Here is a 16268-nt window from a genome sequence, read left to right on the forward strand (position 1 = left end):
TGTAAGGAGTTTGCAAGTTCTCCCCGTGACAGCATGGGTTTCCTTCAGGTGCTTCAATTTTTCTCTCGAAGTCCAAAGACGTACCACTTAGTAGGCCATTGTAGATTGTCTTGTGATTAGGTTAGGGTTAAATAGAAGCGTGCTGAGGGGTGTGACTTATTGGGTCAGACGGGTTTGTTCCACACTGTATCATTAGATAAAAAAATAATTTAGTCCTGCTGTGATGGTAGTCTACAGCCAATGACCTTTTCGGCAGACCTGACAATTCACTGTAGTTTGCATATATATTGCGAGGGGATGCTACTTGGTCCTCCAAACTTTTCCAGCATTTGCTGTTTTTATTTCAGTTTTCCAGTGTCTGCAATTATTCATTGATTTTCCAACCAGTGTTTACCTTTGCTGTCCTTTTCCTTTAATAAGCTTGCAGAATCGATTTCTGTTTTTCTGTTTGCTCTCCTCATTTCTCTGATTGATGGAGTGGCTATTCCATTGTCCTTTAATATTATCTCGACTTTTTGAACATTGTAACTATGTGTCAAGCTGTCTCAATGCAGAATGGTTTTTATCTTGCTGCAAAACAGATTTTTGTTTTAAATAAGTACATTGCTACTGCAGGCAAGAAGAAATGATTAATGAGATGAGAAATAGCTTCCAAAAATGTCTTGCTTTCTTGCAAACACCATCTGGTAAGCAGAGCTCTGGCAAGCTTCAGTTAACAGAAGATACTTAAAGGAGATATTAATGTGAATTGGCATCAGTCTATTTCATAGATTCTTTGGAACTTAACACATGATGTGGATCTGAATTCTGCTATCACTTTTATATGAGCTTACTCCTTAATATTGACCTAGAAACTAGATTGTGTAACACTCATCGTTTTTGTGCTATGTAACTTTCCTGGACTGAGACCACTCGTGACTATTTCCACTTCCCTCTGGGAATTTGATCAGGCACCCTCCAAGACTCAGTATGAAATTCTCCTCTTACATTGATGCCCAACACTATTCTGAAGAACAACACTTCTTGTCTGGGCAGTTGGCAGCTTGCCAGATTCGGTATCGATCTCTCCAACTTTAGGTAACACACTCTTTCTTTCTGACTGTTTCAGAAGTGGCCACTTCTGTCATCATTTTAGCTCGATTTGCTTTTTTTTTGCCCTCTCTTTTAGTAGTCTGGCCTACTGGGTCGGTCCCATAGCCTTGCTAACGATAAAGCAGCATAATGTGCTCTAACTGCTGTATTAATGAATTTGGTCTCACCCGATGAAAGACATTCTATTTTTTTTCCCTCAGCATAATCAAAGACCCCTCCCACCCCAGTCATTCTCTCTTCTTCCTCTTCTGTTGGGATGAAGATGCTAAAGTTTGAAAGCACACACCACCAGGCTTCTATCCTACAGTTATAATACCATTGAATGCACATCTTGTACATTAAAGATAAACACTTTTGTTCACAAATCGCCCTCATCAGTTCAGTGTCTAGCTGCACGGTACTATTTTTTATTGGGATACAAGGCAGAGTAGGTCCTTCCAGCCCTTTGAGCCAAGCTGCCCAGCAGTCCTTCAATGTAATGCAAGCTTAATCATCAGACAATTTACAATGACCAATTAACCTATCAACCTTTTGTACTGTGGGAGGAAAAACACTTTTTCTGCAACGTCTATTATTGGTTTTGCCTTGTAATTGCCTGGATATATTTATGTTTTGAAATTATCTCTACAGTTGGCTTGCAAAATTACATTTTTCATTGTATCGCTGTACATATGACAATAATAACCCAATACCAATTTATTTGTTCTGTCAATCCCTCCCCCCCTTCTCTGCTAACTTGCTCTCTCTATTCCCAGCTCTGATGAAGAATCTCATACCTCGAAAATCTGCTGTTTCTCTTTCCACAGATGCTGCCTGACCTGCTGAGTATTTCATTTATTGGACTCAGTCCAATAAATGACGAGCACATCGCTCCCCACCATCAATAGTATATAAAGGAGGAACTGCCTCATGATGTCAATATCCATAATCAAAGATCCCCATCATCCAGGCTGGGCCATACACAGCTACCATCCGGAAGGACCTACAGCAGCTTGAAGTCCCATGTTGTGCGGTTCAACCATTCAGTTCTTGAACAAACCGGCGCAGTTTAGCAAGACTGTCACTTTGCACTACAATTGACCTTCCTCTAATTACGCTATTTCTTGTATAATCTGTGTAAAATTTATGTTTAATTTATTTTCTCTTTATTCCTGTGAATGCTGCTGATGCCAAGTACAAGTGATACTGCTACAAGTAAGTTTTGTGCATATGACAGTACACTTGACTTTGACTTCGGACAACAAGCGCTTCACAGTGCAGCACTGAAATGGGATGCTTGTGAAGTTATGTTCCAACCTTACTTGTGATTTTATGCCCCCCCCCCCCCCCGCCCATCCCAGCATGGTTTTAATGCCTCTCTCCCTGGACCCATCTAAGTTCAAGCCATGAACCCCATTCTCATTCCAACCTTAGAGTGCAAGCACACAGTAACAGCTCTCCATATACTCCACCCCTCCTTGACATCCACCCCCACTTTGCCCCCAACCACTGCAGTTAGCCAATGACGAGTCCAGACCCACGACTTCAGCTGCCAGTCAGCCCTCTCTTCTGCCCAGAGATAGCACTGCTCCTCAGCCATACATTTTGACAACAAATGAACTTTTAGTTGTGCCAGAGGCCAAGTTTTCAGATGCAGCCGAAACTTGCATGATGAATCGTGCTGATGCATAAGGATCTCACTGGTCACCCATTGAAGTGCACTGGAATTTCAAGGCTAGCTACTCTTTTTCTGAGCTGTCTCTATCTTCCATCTAATTCTCTTGATCATTCCCTTTTTTTCTTCAGCATCTGTACTTCTGCTAAGGCATAAACTTCTATCAGCTATGTTAGCGTGATCACTAGAGTCAAGTTTGATGTTCTTCTAACGGTCATCTATCACTGAGGTGACTGTAGAGGCTGATCCGGGATCCACATATTATGGTGCAGCGTGGGCAACAGTAAGTGGGGTAGTGACATCCACACCAGACTTTGAGGCGAATGGTCCTGGGTTCAAATCCGACCGGCTCCTTACATGCCTTCCATCCGTGCTAGATTGAGCGTTGAGCTGGCAACTCACCCTCGTTAAAAAAAGCAGACAAATGCTAAGGAAATGGCAAAAGGTTGCTACCCAATGCACACACAAGGTGTGGAGAGAAACAACAACTATGACTCTAGGCATTTATATAACATCTTACAAATTTCTACAGGCGTACAGAAGAGAGTATTTTGACAGGCTGCATCACATGGATCCCATGGATTCTTGCACAGGATGACAAAACTCATCCATCTCCATCATGGCCACAACCCTCTCCACCATCAAGAAGGTGACATCCATCACTAAGGAGCCTCACATTTGAGACAAAACCAATTCTCATTACTACCATCCGGGGGAAATACAAGCCCCTATACTCAATGATTTAAACTTCTCCCCTCTCAGATTTATGAATGGTATATGAACCCATAAACACTACTTCATTATTAGTTTTCTGAATTCTTTGTTTTTGTAATTCATAGATTTTTATATCTTTGTACCGTACTGCTGCTGTAAAACAAGTCACATAATATGTTAGTGATAATAAATCTGATTATATTTTAATGTAGAAACACTGTCCCAAGTGTCTGCATAAGAACTCAGACAGTAATTGGCACTAAGCTAATCTCAGGATTGTTAACAAACCTTGGTCAAAGTGCTAAGATTTGAGAAAGGTCCTACAGGCGTGAGAGAGAAAGACATGGGCTTAGGGAGGAAACTCCAGAGCTTCACAGTGGGGATGTTTGAAATGGCAAAGTAAAGAAAACAGGGCATTATCAGAAAGCCAGGTGTGGTGGAGCACAGTTTTCAGGGAAGTTTCAGAGGCATGGATTAAAGTGTTACTGGTGTCCCCTGCCAAGAACACTAAATAGCTTCTCTTTGTGAAAGCCCTAAATCTGGATTTAATGCTGAAATGCTGCTGTTCCAAAGAAGTCATGGTAGCGTTGCGGACACCACAACGCTGTTACAGCTTGAGGCACCGGAGTCTGGAGTTCAACTCTACATCATCTGTAAGGAGTCTGAACGTTCTCCCCACAGAAAGCATGGTTCCTTTCCGGTGCTCCAGTTTCCTCCCACAGTCCAGAGATGTACCAATTAGTGGGTTACTTCATCGTTGTAAATTGTCCTGTGATTAGGCTAGGGTTAAATGCTAGGTGGCGCAGCTCGAAGGTCTGGAAGTGCATATTCTACACTGGATCTCAATAAACACATACTGATTCTATTTCATCTGATGTCGTCCCATGGCTTTGAAGATGACTTGCTCAGACCCTAGTACTGTGGTGGCTGATGAGACCAATGTAAGAATCACAGACTCTGAAGAATTTTGCAAGGAGGCTTGGTAACATCTCTGCAGGAAACTAAGGTGCCTGCTGTAGGTGAACCACAACTTTGATGCATTCAAGAATACAGGGACCACTGCTCTGTGGCAGACCAATCCAGACATTTGATGGGACAGTGCTGGGTAGTTTGGAGTTGTACTTGTTCTGTTGTTCTCTCCGAGGCTTCGTTGCTAGAAACATTGGCCTGGAAGCAGACACTGATGTTGATTTGATGATCCTACTGTAATTGGAGGGTACCAGTTCTCTCTCAATTCGTTCCTCAGCTTTCTGCAACATCATTCATAGACTGCATGTGTTGCCAGTTTGGTTCTTACCAATGTGTAGGACTGTGCATTTTTCTTTAGCAATGCATTTCCCATTGTTCTGCCCACTTTCATATTTGGTCTAGTTCATTCTATAAATTCAGAGCAGCCGCCTCTTATCCAACTGACTCGCCTGCCTCTGCAGAGCTGCACAGTTTGACTTGGACTTCTGGCCGCAATTCATAAATGTCAATTGGAAACAGTTCCAGCGCATGCCGATGCATCCATTGGCTTTGCTTCAGCATCTAAGCATTTGATTTTCTCTGTTTACTATTATCCTGCAACATTTGTGGAAAGGAAGGAATGAAAGACAAGTTGGTACCTCAAATTTTAAAATCTGATCACCAGATTCTCTGTGGAGCAGAACCCAAACTCTTTGTTATTAAAGTCAATCTGAAAAACAAAATGTTTTACTTATTTTTAAAATAAAAAATGCACAGGAAGCAATGGTTTAAATGCCATGTATGTGACATTCCACTTGGGACAGAATTTCCAAGACCTCAGGGAGCAACCCAATGCCCGAGATCTTTGTTCTGATTTCTTCACTTCCTGCTGTCGGTCAATACATTTGTTCATGTCAGCTGCCTGAAACCAATTTCAAAAAATGTGTCAAATCTTTATGCCGGTATTCCTAATCTTTTAATTGTTTACTTGCAAATTGTTCTTGGTAACACACACAAAATACTGGAGGAACTCAGCAGTTTAGGCAACATCTATGAAAATGAATGAAGAGTCAATGTTTTAGGCTGAGAGCTTTCTTCAGGAGACCTCCAGCTTTTGGGTTTGTACTCTGGGTTTCTAGCATCTGCAGAATGGCTTGCGTTTAGAAATTGTCCTTGGTATCTATTTTGTTTGTGTGCAAGTTGAAGTGGCACTGCCTCAACTGACAGAATAGTGGATCAGAAATGAGATGTCACATAGCGTACTCCTCTTTCTGCTTCTTCAGTCGTCTTCTCCTGCTCATCCTAAGATAGAAAGACATCACACTACCCTAGAGGTTCATCTCAGGGGTTCCCAACCTTTTTTATGCAGTGAACCCTTACCATTAACCAACGGGTCCATGGACCCCAGGTTGGGAACCGCTGATCTACAGCAGTAATGGTGTGCCTGGTCTGACTGCCTAACTCAAGCTGGAGGAGCAACACCTCATATTCCGTCTGGGTAGTCTCCAACCTGATGGCATGAACATCAATTTCTCTAACTTCAAAAAATTTCTCATTCCTCCCATCCTCTCGTTTTCCATTCCAGCTCCCCTCTTACCCCTTCTCTTCTCCTCACCTGTCCATCTTCTCCCTGAGGAAGCCTTCTTCCTTCCCTTTCTCCCATGGCCCACTTTCCTCTCCTGTCTTCTTCAGCCCTTTACCTTTTCCACCCATCACCTCCCAAGCTTCTCACTTCATCCTCCCCCCACCCCTTTCTCTCTCCCTCACCTGGCTTCACCTATCACCTGCCATCCTTTCCTTCCCCCACCTTCTTATTCTGGTCTTCCATTTCTTTCGCAGTCCTGATGAAGGGCCTTGGCCTAAATTGTCGACTGGATATTCCTCTCCACAGATGCTGCCTGACCTGCTGTGTTCCTCCAGCATTTTGTGCATGTTACTCTAATCTCTATTAATACACTTCAGCTCATTAGAATCTGATAATTAATTGGTAGTTGGTTTATTATTGTCACATATACTGAGTTACAGTGAAAATCTTTGTTGTGCATGCCATCCATACAGATTATTTCATCAGGTCAGTTAATTGAGGTAGTATAAAGGAAATGCAATAAGAGAATGCAGAATGGTGTTACATTGACAGTCTTTGAGATAGTGCACCCTCTTACGTACATTTCTCAATTATTTTTAAAGACCTACAGATTAGGATCAGCACAATGTAGCAGATAGTGTAATTCTATTACAGCACCAGCAACTGGGGTTCATTTCTGCCGCTGTCTGTAAGGAGTGTGTACCTCATGACAGCATGGGTTTCCTCCAGGTGCTCCGATTTCCTCTCAGTCCTTGTTATTTATACATTTTTTATAAATGCTATTGTATTTCTTTATTTTCCTGCAAGAAAATGAATCTCGAGGTAGCAAACAGTGACAATGATAATACATTTACTTTGACTATGATTTTGTCTAATGATCTGCCTGCACGGAAGCAATCTCAGAGTTAGCCAAAAGTACCTTTAAGAAAATAGTTCAGATAGTTTGCAACCAGAAAGATACATTGAGCAGGGCAGGCACTATTCCTATAGAGGCCTTACCCAAGTTAATGCACAATCTGGCTGGGGACCATTCCAGAATGATTTCAACCCTTAAGAGCACACTTCCCATCACAGTTAGATTAAGGGCATCACAGTAACATGGCATGAAGGCACTAGTGACCCTAGTTCAACTCCACCAGATATCTGAAAGGAATTTGTATGTTCTTCTCATGACCACATGGTTTCTTCTGGGTGCTCTGGTTTCCTCCCACATTCCATTTAATGGGTTAAATGGGTGTAATTGGTTGATGTGGGTTCATTGGGTCGGAAGGATCTGTTACCATGCAGTATCCCTCAATAAATAAAATAAAGACCAATTTATTCTAATGAGAATGCATTATGATATTTCCACTTACCAGAACCAGAGGAAGAAAAAATATGTGAAGCCAAGATCTTCTGTTAGCTTAATTATGAACTGTATATTATTCCCAGGAAATTATCTCCGAATGTGTTCCAACTGCCAGTTTTGAATATACTGTGGGATGAAAAAGAAAAACAAAGTAAACAATCTCTTCTCTCATGTCACAAGGTTGCGCAGGTTGACTGTGTGGATAAGAAAGCATACGGTGTATTGACCTTCATCAACCGTGTATTGAGTTCAAGAGCCGAGAGGTAATGTTGCAGCTATATAGGACCCTGGTCAGACCCCACTTGGAGTACTATGCTCAGTTCTGTTTACCTCACTACAGGAAGGATGTGTAAACTATAGAAAGAATGCAAAGGAGATTTACAAGGATGTTGCCTGGATTGTGGAGCATGCCTTATGGTTGAGTGAACTTGGCCTTTTCTCCTTGGAGTGACAGAGAGTGAGAGGTGACCTGATAGAGGTGTATAAGATGACGAGATGCATTGATCATGTAGATAGTCAGAGGCTTTTTCTCAGGGCCGAAATGGCTAACATGAGAGGGCACAGTTTTAAGGTGCTTGGAAGTAGGTACAGAAGAGATGTCAGGGTAAGTTTTTTTTTATGCATGGTGAGTGCGTGGAATGGGCTGCCGGTGATAGTGATGGAGGCTGATACAACACAGTCTTTTAAGAGATTCCCGTATAGGTACATGGAGCTTAGAAAAATAGAGGGCTATGGGTAATCCTAGGTAATTTCTAAAGTAAGTATATGTTTGGCACAGCATTGTGGACCGAAGGGCCTGTATTGTATGGTAGGTTTTCTATGTATCTATGATCTCCCAGGACATATTATACAATTATAACATTTTACATTAAAAACTTTTACCAATGTAGCTGCATTGGAAACCCACATGATGTCTATATCGTGAAAACAGACCCTTCAGCCCAACACATCCTCACTAGCCATTTATTCTGATGAGGCCACCCATTGGTTGGGTTAACCATGGATATCATGCCACAGAAGCCTGGGCAGTACAATTATGGAAAGCAAACTGTTGCCCAGACAGCTGAATAATCCAAACGAATGGCAGAAACTGATGCAGCTTGGCACCAGCAGCATTGCAGGAGTTACCATTCAGCATTGAACTCAACGTAGGACTGTCTTAGGGACTCCAGCTCCCGATTTTTCCTTGGGGTTTACTCCTGAAGCCTTCCCTGTGAGTGGGTATAGCCGCAAGGCAGCAGAGGTTTGAGATCAGAGTTTTCCTTCTCCTACATGAGCTGCCAACCACGGCTGATGAGCTCCATTTGCCCAAAGCAACCGGCTTTCAGGAGCCAGTGACCTGACTTTGCCCATTCTCCTGTCAGTAGAAACAGTTCCCCCAGGCTTAGTAGCTAAGCAACACATCAAGGCCAAGAGCTGAACTTAGTTGTCAGAGGCTATTTGAGACACACACTATTGGGAGCATTTAATATCCACTGGGAGCTTATCCTCACTACCTCCCCTGGCTATGACAATCATAAGGAATCAATCATTTACATTAATCCTATGTTAATTCTATTTTATTCTTTCCACATTACCATCAAATCCTAACATTCACGTACATGTGATACAAGTTGAAAATGACTACAAATTAAAGTAATATTGATTAGGGTGTAAAAGCAACAGTAAATATCATTTCTCAAGTGCATGTTATAAGTTACAATCATCTTAATAATTTAACATGCGAGTACAGGGATTAGATGAGTGTTCAGTAGGGCATTGAATTGGTTATTGCCTTCTTCAGTATCAAAATCAAATTATCAGCCAAGTTCGTATATGTTACTACATAAGTGACAAACATCATTCACCAAAATCTTGCTTTAAAATACAAACTCTTAAAAGAAACCATATCTTACTATAAATACAAGCCTGATCCAGTTTGAGAGTCAGAGGCCTACAATCTATATTATGACTGATCCATTATTATAGATAGAACAATCCATTATAACCATTCAGATATATTAAAGGATAAACAAGCAAGTACAACTTATTTAAGAGATATAACTATTCCAAACACTAAAATCAATAAGTGATACCAGAAATACGCAAAATTAAAAGAGGAAATTCAAAGACTATGGAACATGAACAAGGTATACATTGTCCCAATAGTAATAACTACAACTGGTATCATTCCAAAGTCATTACATTTAAACAATTAGGCCTACACAGCAATATTTATGTAAATCTTCAGAAAGCCACAATTCAAAACACCACTAGAATAGTCTGAAAGTCCCTAGCAATTGAGAAATGAGTGTGGCTGTACCTCAGGATTTATCAGCTTGAGCTGAGAAAAAAATAAAAGTACAATAATAATAAATAAACAATAAATGTTGAGAGCATGCGAAGAAGAGTATTTGAAAGTGAGTCCCTATGTTGTAGGAACATTTCAGTGATGGGGTTGAGCGAAGTTATTCCCTCTGGTTCAAGGGCGATAACTGTTCCTGAACCAGGTGGTGTGAGTCCTGTGGCTCCTGCACACTTTTGTTTGGTGGGGAGGACTGTGTGTTACAGTCCTGAAGTTGCCATGTCATCTGATTACAGTCAGATGGTAATTACATAGGAGTATCCCAATGAATGAACAGGAATCCTGTGAAGTTACACGCCAATTTATTCTTCTGCTGAATAAATACCAACCTTGCACAATTATATAACAAGAAATGAAAAAATGCATTAATACAGCATCTCAGGTCTCTATGCAGTTCTTTGGGGAAGGTCACAGTATAATGTTGGCAGCAGTACAGATTTTGGGCAAGATTCCAATCCAGTGCCCATGGACACTCTCATGTGCATGTACACAGGCTCCGTGGTGATATTTCAAGGATCAAGGATCAACTCCATTCACCATACACATTTACATGTATTGGGAATTTGTTGTGGGGTGTTGGCACGACAAGCATCCAAAACCAGCAACATACAACAATTATGAACAATAAAGAATGATATATAAATATAAAGTTAGAGGTTAAATTCCAGATAAGGAATTTGTACGTATATACCAGCAAGCGTTTACAATGTAAACAGCATTATAAAATGTGGGTAAAGTATCTACAATACAGTGCAGTGACTGGGGAGTAATAGATAAAAAGAGTGGGAAGGGGGGGGGCTAACTAAACTGATTGATCAGTCTGGTGGAAGAAACTTTTAAGGTGGTGTGAAGTTTTTGTTTTAATAGTCCTATAGAGCTTTCCAGAAGGGAGGTTTAGGAAAATTTGCAGGCTGGGTAGTGTCCACAGTGACTTTTCTTGCCCGCTGCTCAGGTCAGATTTTTGCCCTCCTTCCCACAGAACTGCTTTATTACTATTGGCCAGAAGAAGATTCAATATTCAAGATTATTACTTGAAATGGATGCTACAGTAGTGTAGTGCTTAGTTAGTTCCTCTCCTTGGGCAGCAACCTTGCAGTTTCTTTAGCATTTGTCTGTTTTTTTTTATGAGGCCAAGTTGTCAGCTCGATGCTCAACCCAGCACACAGGTGGAAAGCATGCAAAGAGCGAGATGAATTTGACATGGGACCTCTCCCCTCATCTTGGTTTGTACGACACTATTACAGCTTGGGGTGCCAGAGTTTGGAGTTCAATTCTGTCATCCATTGTAAAGAGTTTGTACATCCTTCCCGTGGAATGTGTGGGTTATCTATATTTGCTCTGGTTTCCTCCCCAAGTCCAAAGATGTACTGGGTAGTTAATTGATCATTATAAATTGTCCTGTGATTGGGTTAGGGTTAGATTGGGGTTGTTGGTCGTTGCTAGGCAGCACAGGCCAAGGGGCGGGAAATGCCTATTCCATGCTGCGTCTCTAAATAAATTGTCATTTGTCAGAATACAATTGTAAAGGAGAATGAAATGATTGTTGCTCCAGATCCAATGCAGAATAGACAGGACAAAATAAACATAAAGAACTCAATAAAAAAACAAAAACACAATAAAAAAATTTTAAAAAGCACAATGTTCAAATATCTGTTTGAGTGTGGCCATACATATGTAAGATTAGCTTATATACACATACTGATTATATGTACATAAAGTGACACTAGGTGCAGGAGTGTCTGTACACAAGGTGACTGACAGAAAATGATTAGGTGACAAGAAACATTCTTAGTCACAAAGGACAGAAAATACACAGTTCTCAAAACTGATTAGGAGAACCTCAATGTTTTGATCATGTGTGGACAGGAGGGATATCTCCGGGGTCAAACACCATAGCATTCTTCCATTTTGTTACTGGGTGATCCCTACACAGAGTTACAGTGCGATCCCGGGATCTACTGCTCAGTCGCTAAGTCACGTGCTGACTGGTAGATGGAATCATATCTTACTGGAGAGAGAGGGGAAATCAAGATCATAGCGGTTGAGTTTTAGAGTATGTGGACATCCATTTAAAGAGCAAACGAAAGGGAACTTCTCTGAGGCTCAGCAGTCTTTAGAATGCTCTTGGCCTCAGAGGTATTGAATATTTTTAAAGCCGTGAGGAACTCAGTGAGGGGAAAGGAATGTGTTGCTCCAGACTTCAGCATCAGCAGTCTCGTGGATCTATATTTTTAAGGTAGAAACACAGAAAGCCTACAGCACAATACAGGCTCTTCGGCCCACAATGCTGTGCCGAACATGTACTTACTTTAGAAATTCCTTAGGGTTACCTATAGCCTTCTATTTTTCTAAGCTCCATGTACCTATCCAAGAGTCTCTTAAAAGACCCTATTGTATCCACGTGTCATGTGAGACATGTTGTAGGAGAGTTAAAGGTTATGGGAAAACAACAGATAATCAGAGCTGAAGGCAGAATTAGATCACCTGTGTTCTTTTTGAATGGACTCTTCTTGCTATTTTCTACATCTACCTCCACTCCAAAAGAGGAACTCCCAGTGGCCAAACATTTTAATTCCGATTCCCATACCCATTCCGACATGCTGGTCAGTGGCCCCCTCTTGTGTCATGATGAGGCCACCCCCAGGGTGTAGAAGCAACAAATTATATTCTGTCTGGGGAGTCTCCAACCTGATGGCAAAAATATTGATGTCTGCTTTCAATTAAAAAAAATTCCCTCCCCCCTCCCCTCTTCTTCTGTTCCCTCTCTGGCCTCTTGTCTATCACCACCCTCTGGGTCCCCTCCTCCTTCCTCTTCTCCAATGTCCACTCTCCTCTCCAACCTTGACATTCCTCACCCATCTGGCTTCAGCTATCACCTTCTAGCTATCCTCCTTCCACTCACCCGCCCCCCCCCCCCACCTTTTTATTCCGGCATCTTCCCTCTTCCTTTCCAGAACTGAGGAAGGGTGTCAGCCTGAAACTGTTTATGCATTCCCATGGATGCTACCTGACCTGCCGAGTTCCTCCAGCAATTTGTGTGTCGTTTCTTAAATTCGTATCTTGTACACTAACATTTACATACAACATGGTTGTACCACATCTGGTTTACATCCGCTCTCCCACCAATCCCATTCCCCCCCAGTCACTTTCCTGTAGCCTATGCCTTAGCACCTGCCCACCCAACTACACCAGAGGAGCTTCCAGCAGCCAGTTAGGCTACCAAGCAGCATGCCCTTGGAATGTGTGAGAAAGCTGAGCCAGGTGGAAACCTTGTGGCTGGCACGGACAAGTGGGCTGAAAGGCCTGGGTCACTGCTGTAGGACTCCATGCCTACAACAGTGCTGAAGGTCAGGATCCAGCCTGGAATACTGGAGCTGTCAGGTAGAGGCACTACCCGCCCTGCCTCCCTGCCCCCCACACACTGCAGCCACTCAGCCTGAAAGCGCCAACACTCACAGTAACACAAATAAAAGAGAACTCCAGGTTTAGTGTACGCAGAGTTGTTCTTAATGTGCATTAAGCAGGCTTTAGTGGACTGCTGTCTGAGAAGCGGCCATGCCAGTCCCTTCCTGTTCCAGCCTTCCGAGAATTAGACGCGCCGCAGGATGACCCAGATGTGGAGGTGATCGAGTCCTCACTCCCCAGACAAGGGGCCTGCTGTTTAATTACAGTGAAATTTGGCTTACTGACATCCTGTCAACTGCCCTTGCCTGCTTTCGTTTCGCAATTACCTGCAAGTTAAAGGTCACTGTGATGGATTCCAGATGGTTAGAAATCAGACAACCAGTCCCAAATGGCAGTACGCCCTCATTTCCTTCCCAGTCCGGCATCTCTGATAGCCATTGTGCAATGGTATCAACATGAACGTAATAGCTTCCAGCAACATTTTCTTGCTGAAACATCACCCACATCAAAGTGTAAGCATCAACTTCCTTTTCTTATAAATCGCTTCTCCACAGGCAAACAATGATGGTGAAAGCAATCAGAATTTCAGCTGAACAATAGCCAGATTATGTGAAGCTAGGCTCCATCCCACACAAACACTTAACTTTGAAAGGCTCCCTCCCAGCATCGGTACAAAGAGTTGTCTCATAGGTTTCACTGTATTTGTTTCATTCATTTCTTCCCAAATAAATAGAGAATAATCCTTACCCTGCAGAGTAAACTGTGAGTAACCCTTACACTACAAGCAGGACTCTGTGAGTAACCCTTACTCTCCAGTATAAAGGGTGAGTAACCCTTGCATTGTTCAATAAGTAATGAGTGACCCTTGCCCTACCAGCAGGGATTTTATACAGTGAATGCACAAAATGGTGGAGGAACTCAGCACATTAGGCAGCATCTATGGAGGTGAATACAGTTAATGTTCCAGGCCAAGAACCTTCTTCTTGAGTCCCGATGAAGGGCCTTGGCCCAAAATGTCAACTATTTATTTTCCTCTATAGATGTTGCCTGACCTGCGAACTTCCTCCAGTATTGTGTGTGTTACTGTACATTTCCAGTTTCTACAGAAACCCTTCTACAGTAAAACTGTGGCAACACCTACATATTCCAAGTGTTTGGCCACACTTGGAGCATTCTGTTCATTTCTGATCACCTCATCAAAGGAAGTGGAAGTTTTAGAGAGGATGCTGAAGAGATTTACCAGGATGCTGTCTGGATTAGAGAGCATGTCTTCCCAGTAAAAGTTGGATAATCTCAAGCTTTTCTCTTTGAAGCGAAGGAGGATGAGAGGCAACTTGTTAGAGGAGTATAATATGAGAGGAAAGACAGACTGAACATCCAGCACCTTTTTCCCCAGTGTGGTAATAACCAACACCAGAGGGTATCTGTTTAAGGTGAGTGGAGGTGAGTTTAGGGGAGATGTCAGAGATAGTTCTTCTTTAAAACAGAGTGGTAGATGCCTGGAACACACAGATGAGGATATGGTAGAAACTGATATAATGGGAACATTTAATAAGCTCGTAGATAGGCACATAGATATAAGAAAAATGGGCTGTGTAGGAGGAATGGGTTAGACTGATCATGGATACGGTTTATATTGATCAGCACAACATAATGTGCCAAAGGGCCTATTTTTATGTTTTTGTTTCATTACAGCGGGTAATCCTGCCCCATCCCAAGAAGTGACTCTATACAGTTAAGCTGTCAGTAACCCAATCACTGCTGAATAATGAGCTAACTTGCTGAATCTGCATCAATTCTGTCCTGTTATATGGTAATCAACACGTGCACAGTTGAATAACCATTACTTAACATCATGGTAACCTGTTTCAATATCTCCTTCTAAGATAACGATAAAATAGCTGGTAATATAAACTAGCAAAGTTCAAAGTAAATTTATTATCAAAGCACATATATGTCACCATATACAGCCTTGAAATTAATCTTCATGCCTGTATTCACAGTAAATACAAAGAAACACAATAGAATCAATAAAAAACTGCAAAGATGGATGAACAACCAATGTGCAAAATACAATTGTGCAAATATAAAATTATTTTAAAAATCAAAATAATAAATGTATTGAAAACATGAGTTGAGGCTAGAATACTTTGATTAAATGAAAGAGCGGGTTATGGTTTCAACAAAGCACTTCTTTAGCAAGTTCCACACTGAACAAGGTGTTACCCAGAGGGTAGTTGGTCAAAGAACCATTTTATAGTGATAAAACAGCAATTAGTTGCGACTGATGTAACATGTACCACATACATGCATGCAGTGCTGAATAAAGGGTACCGTCCTGCTCCCTGCCTATTAATCTTTACCTTGAATAAGCATGAAGCTTGTACAGTTACACAGTGAGTAACCCCACTGAATGAACAGGCATCCCATGAAGTTACACACCAAGTAACCTTTTCTCGGCTAAATAAATAACAAACCTTGCACAATTCTATTACAAGAGAGTGGACAAGTGTATCAGGGCAGCACCTCTGGTCTTCCCAAAGCTCTAAGCAGTTCTTTGGAGATGGTCGATTTATAATTTCAGAAGCAGTAAAGATTTCCAAACCTCCGCCCATGGACATCTCAGACTGATGTACATAGACTACGTGGTGATATTTCACTGAGTAGAATGTTTATTCTTGGAACAAAGTCATTAAAATAGAATGTCCAGCATGTTTATATTTGAGATCAGAATTTTTTAATGCCAGCTCTCTCAATTCAATTTAATTCAAGTTTAATTCATTCAACCGTACATGAATATGCGTGAACACAGCCAAACAAGACAGTGTTGCTCTCTATAAGATTTGTTCATTATATAAACATGGAGCAGTACAGGATAGGAAAAGGCCCTCCAGCTCACTCTGTCTGTGCTAACCTGCACATGATCCATAATGCTCTGTATCTTGCTGGTTCATGTGCCCCTCTGAATGCCTCTTCAACATTACCTTTATATCTGCTTCCAACACCTTTAGCACATTCCAGACATTTAGCACACTCTGTCAAAAACTGCTTCATAAATTTCCTTTAAACTTTCCCCCCTATCTCCTTAAAGCAATGACCCTAGCAATTCCACCCTGGGTAAAGAACTCAATCTACCTTATTAATGCGTCTCGTAATTTTATTAAGTTCTATCAAGTTG

General features: G+C 41.7%; 1 protein-coding gene across 12 annotated transcripts in view; it reads right to left on the bottom strand.

Moving 5' to 3' along the window:
• Positions 1-16268, bottom strand: part of nfasca (neurofascin homolog (chicken) a) — a 284189-nt gene that overhangs the window by 148280 nt on the left and 119641 nt on the right. For all 12 annotated transcript variants that reach the window (XM_073030634.1, XM_073030633.1, XM_073030640.1 and 9 more), the window contains exon 2: positions 7349-7467. The gene's annotated coding sequence lies outside the window, so the exon portion shown is untranslated. The remainder of the gene's footprint in view (positions 1-7348; positions 7468-16268) is intronic.

The sequence above is a fragment of the Hemitrygon akajei genome, chromosome 27 (assembly GCF_048418815.1).
Source record: "Hemitrygon akajei chromosome 27, sHemAka1.3, whole genome shotgun sequence".
NCBI classification, from domain to species: Eukaryota; Metazoa; Chordata; class Chondrichthyes; order Myliobatiformes; family Dasyatidae; genus Hemitrygon; species Hemitrygon akajei.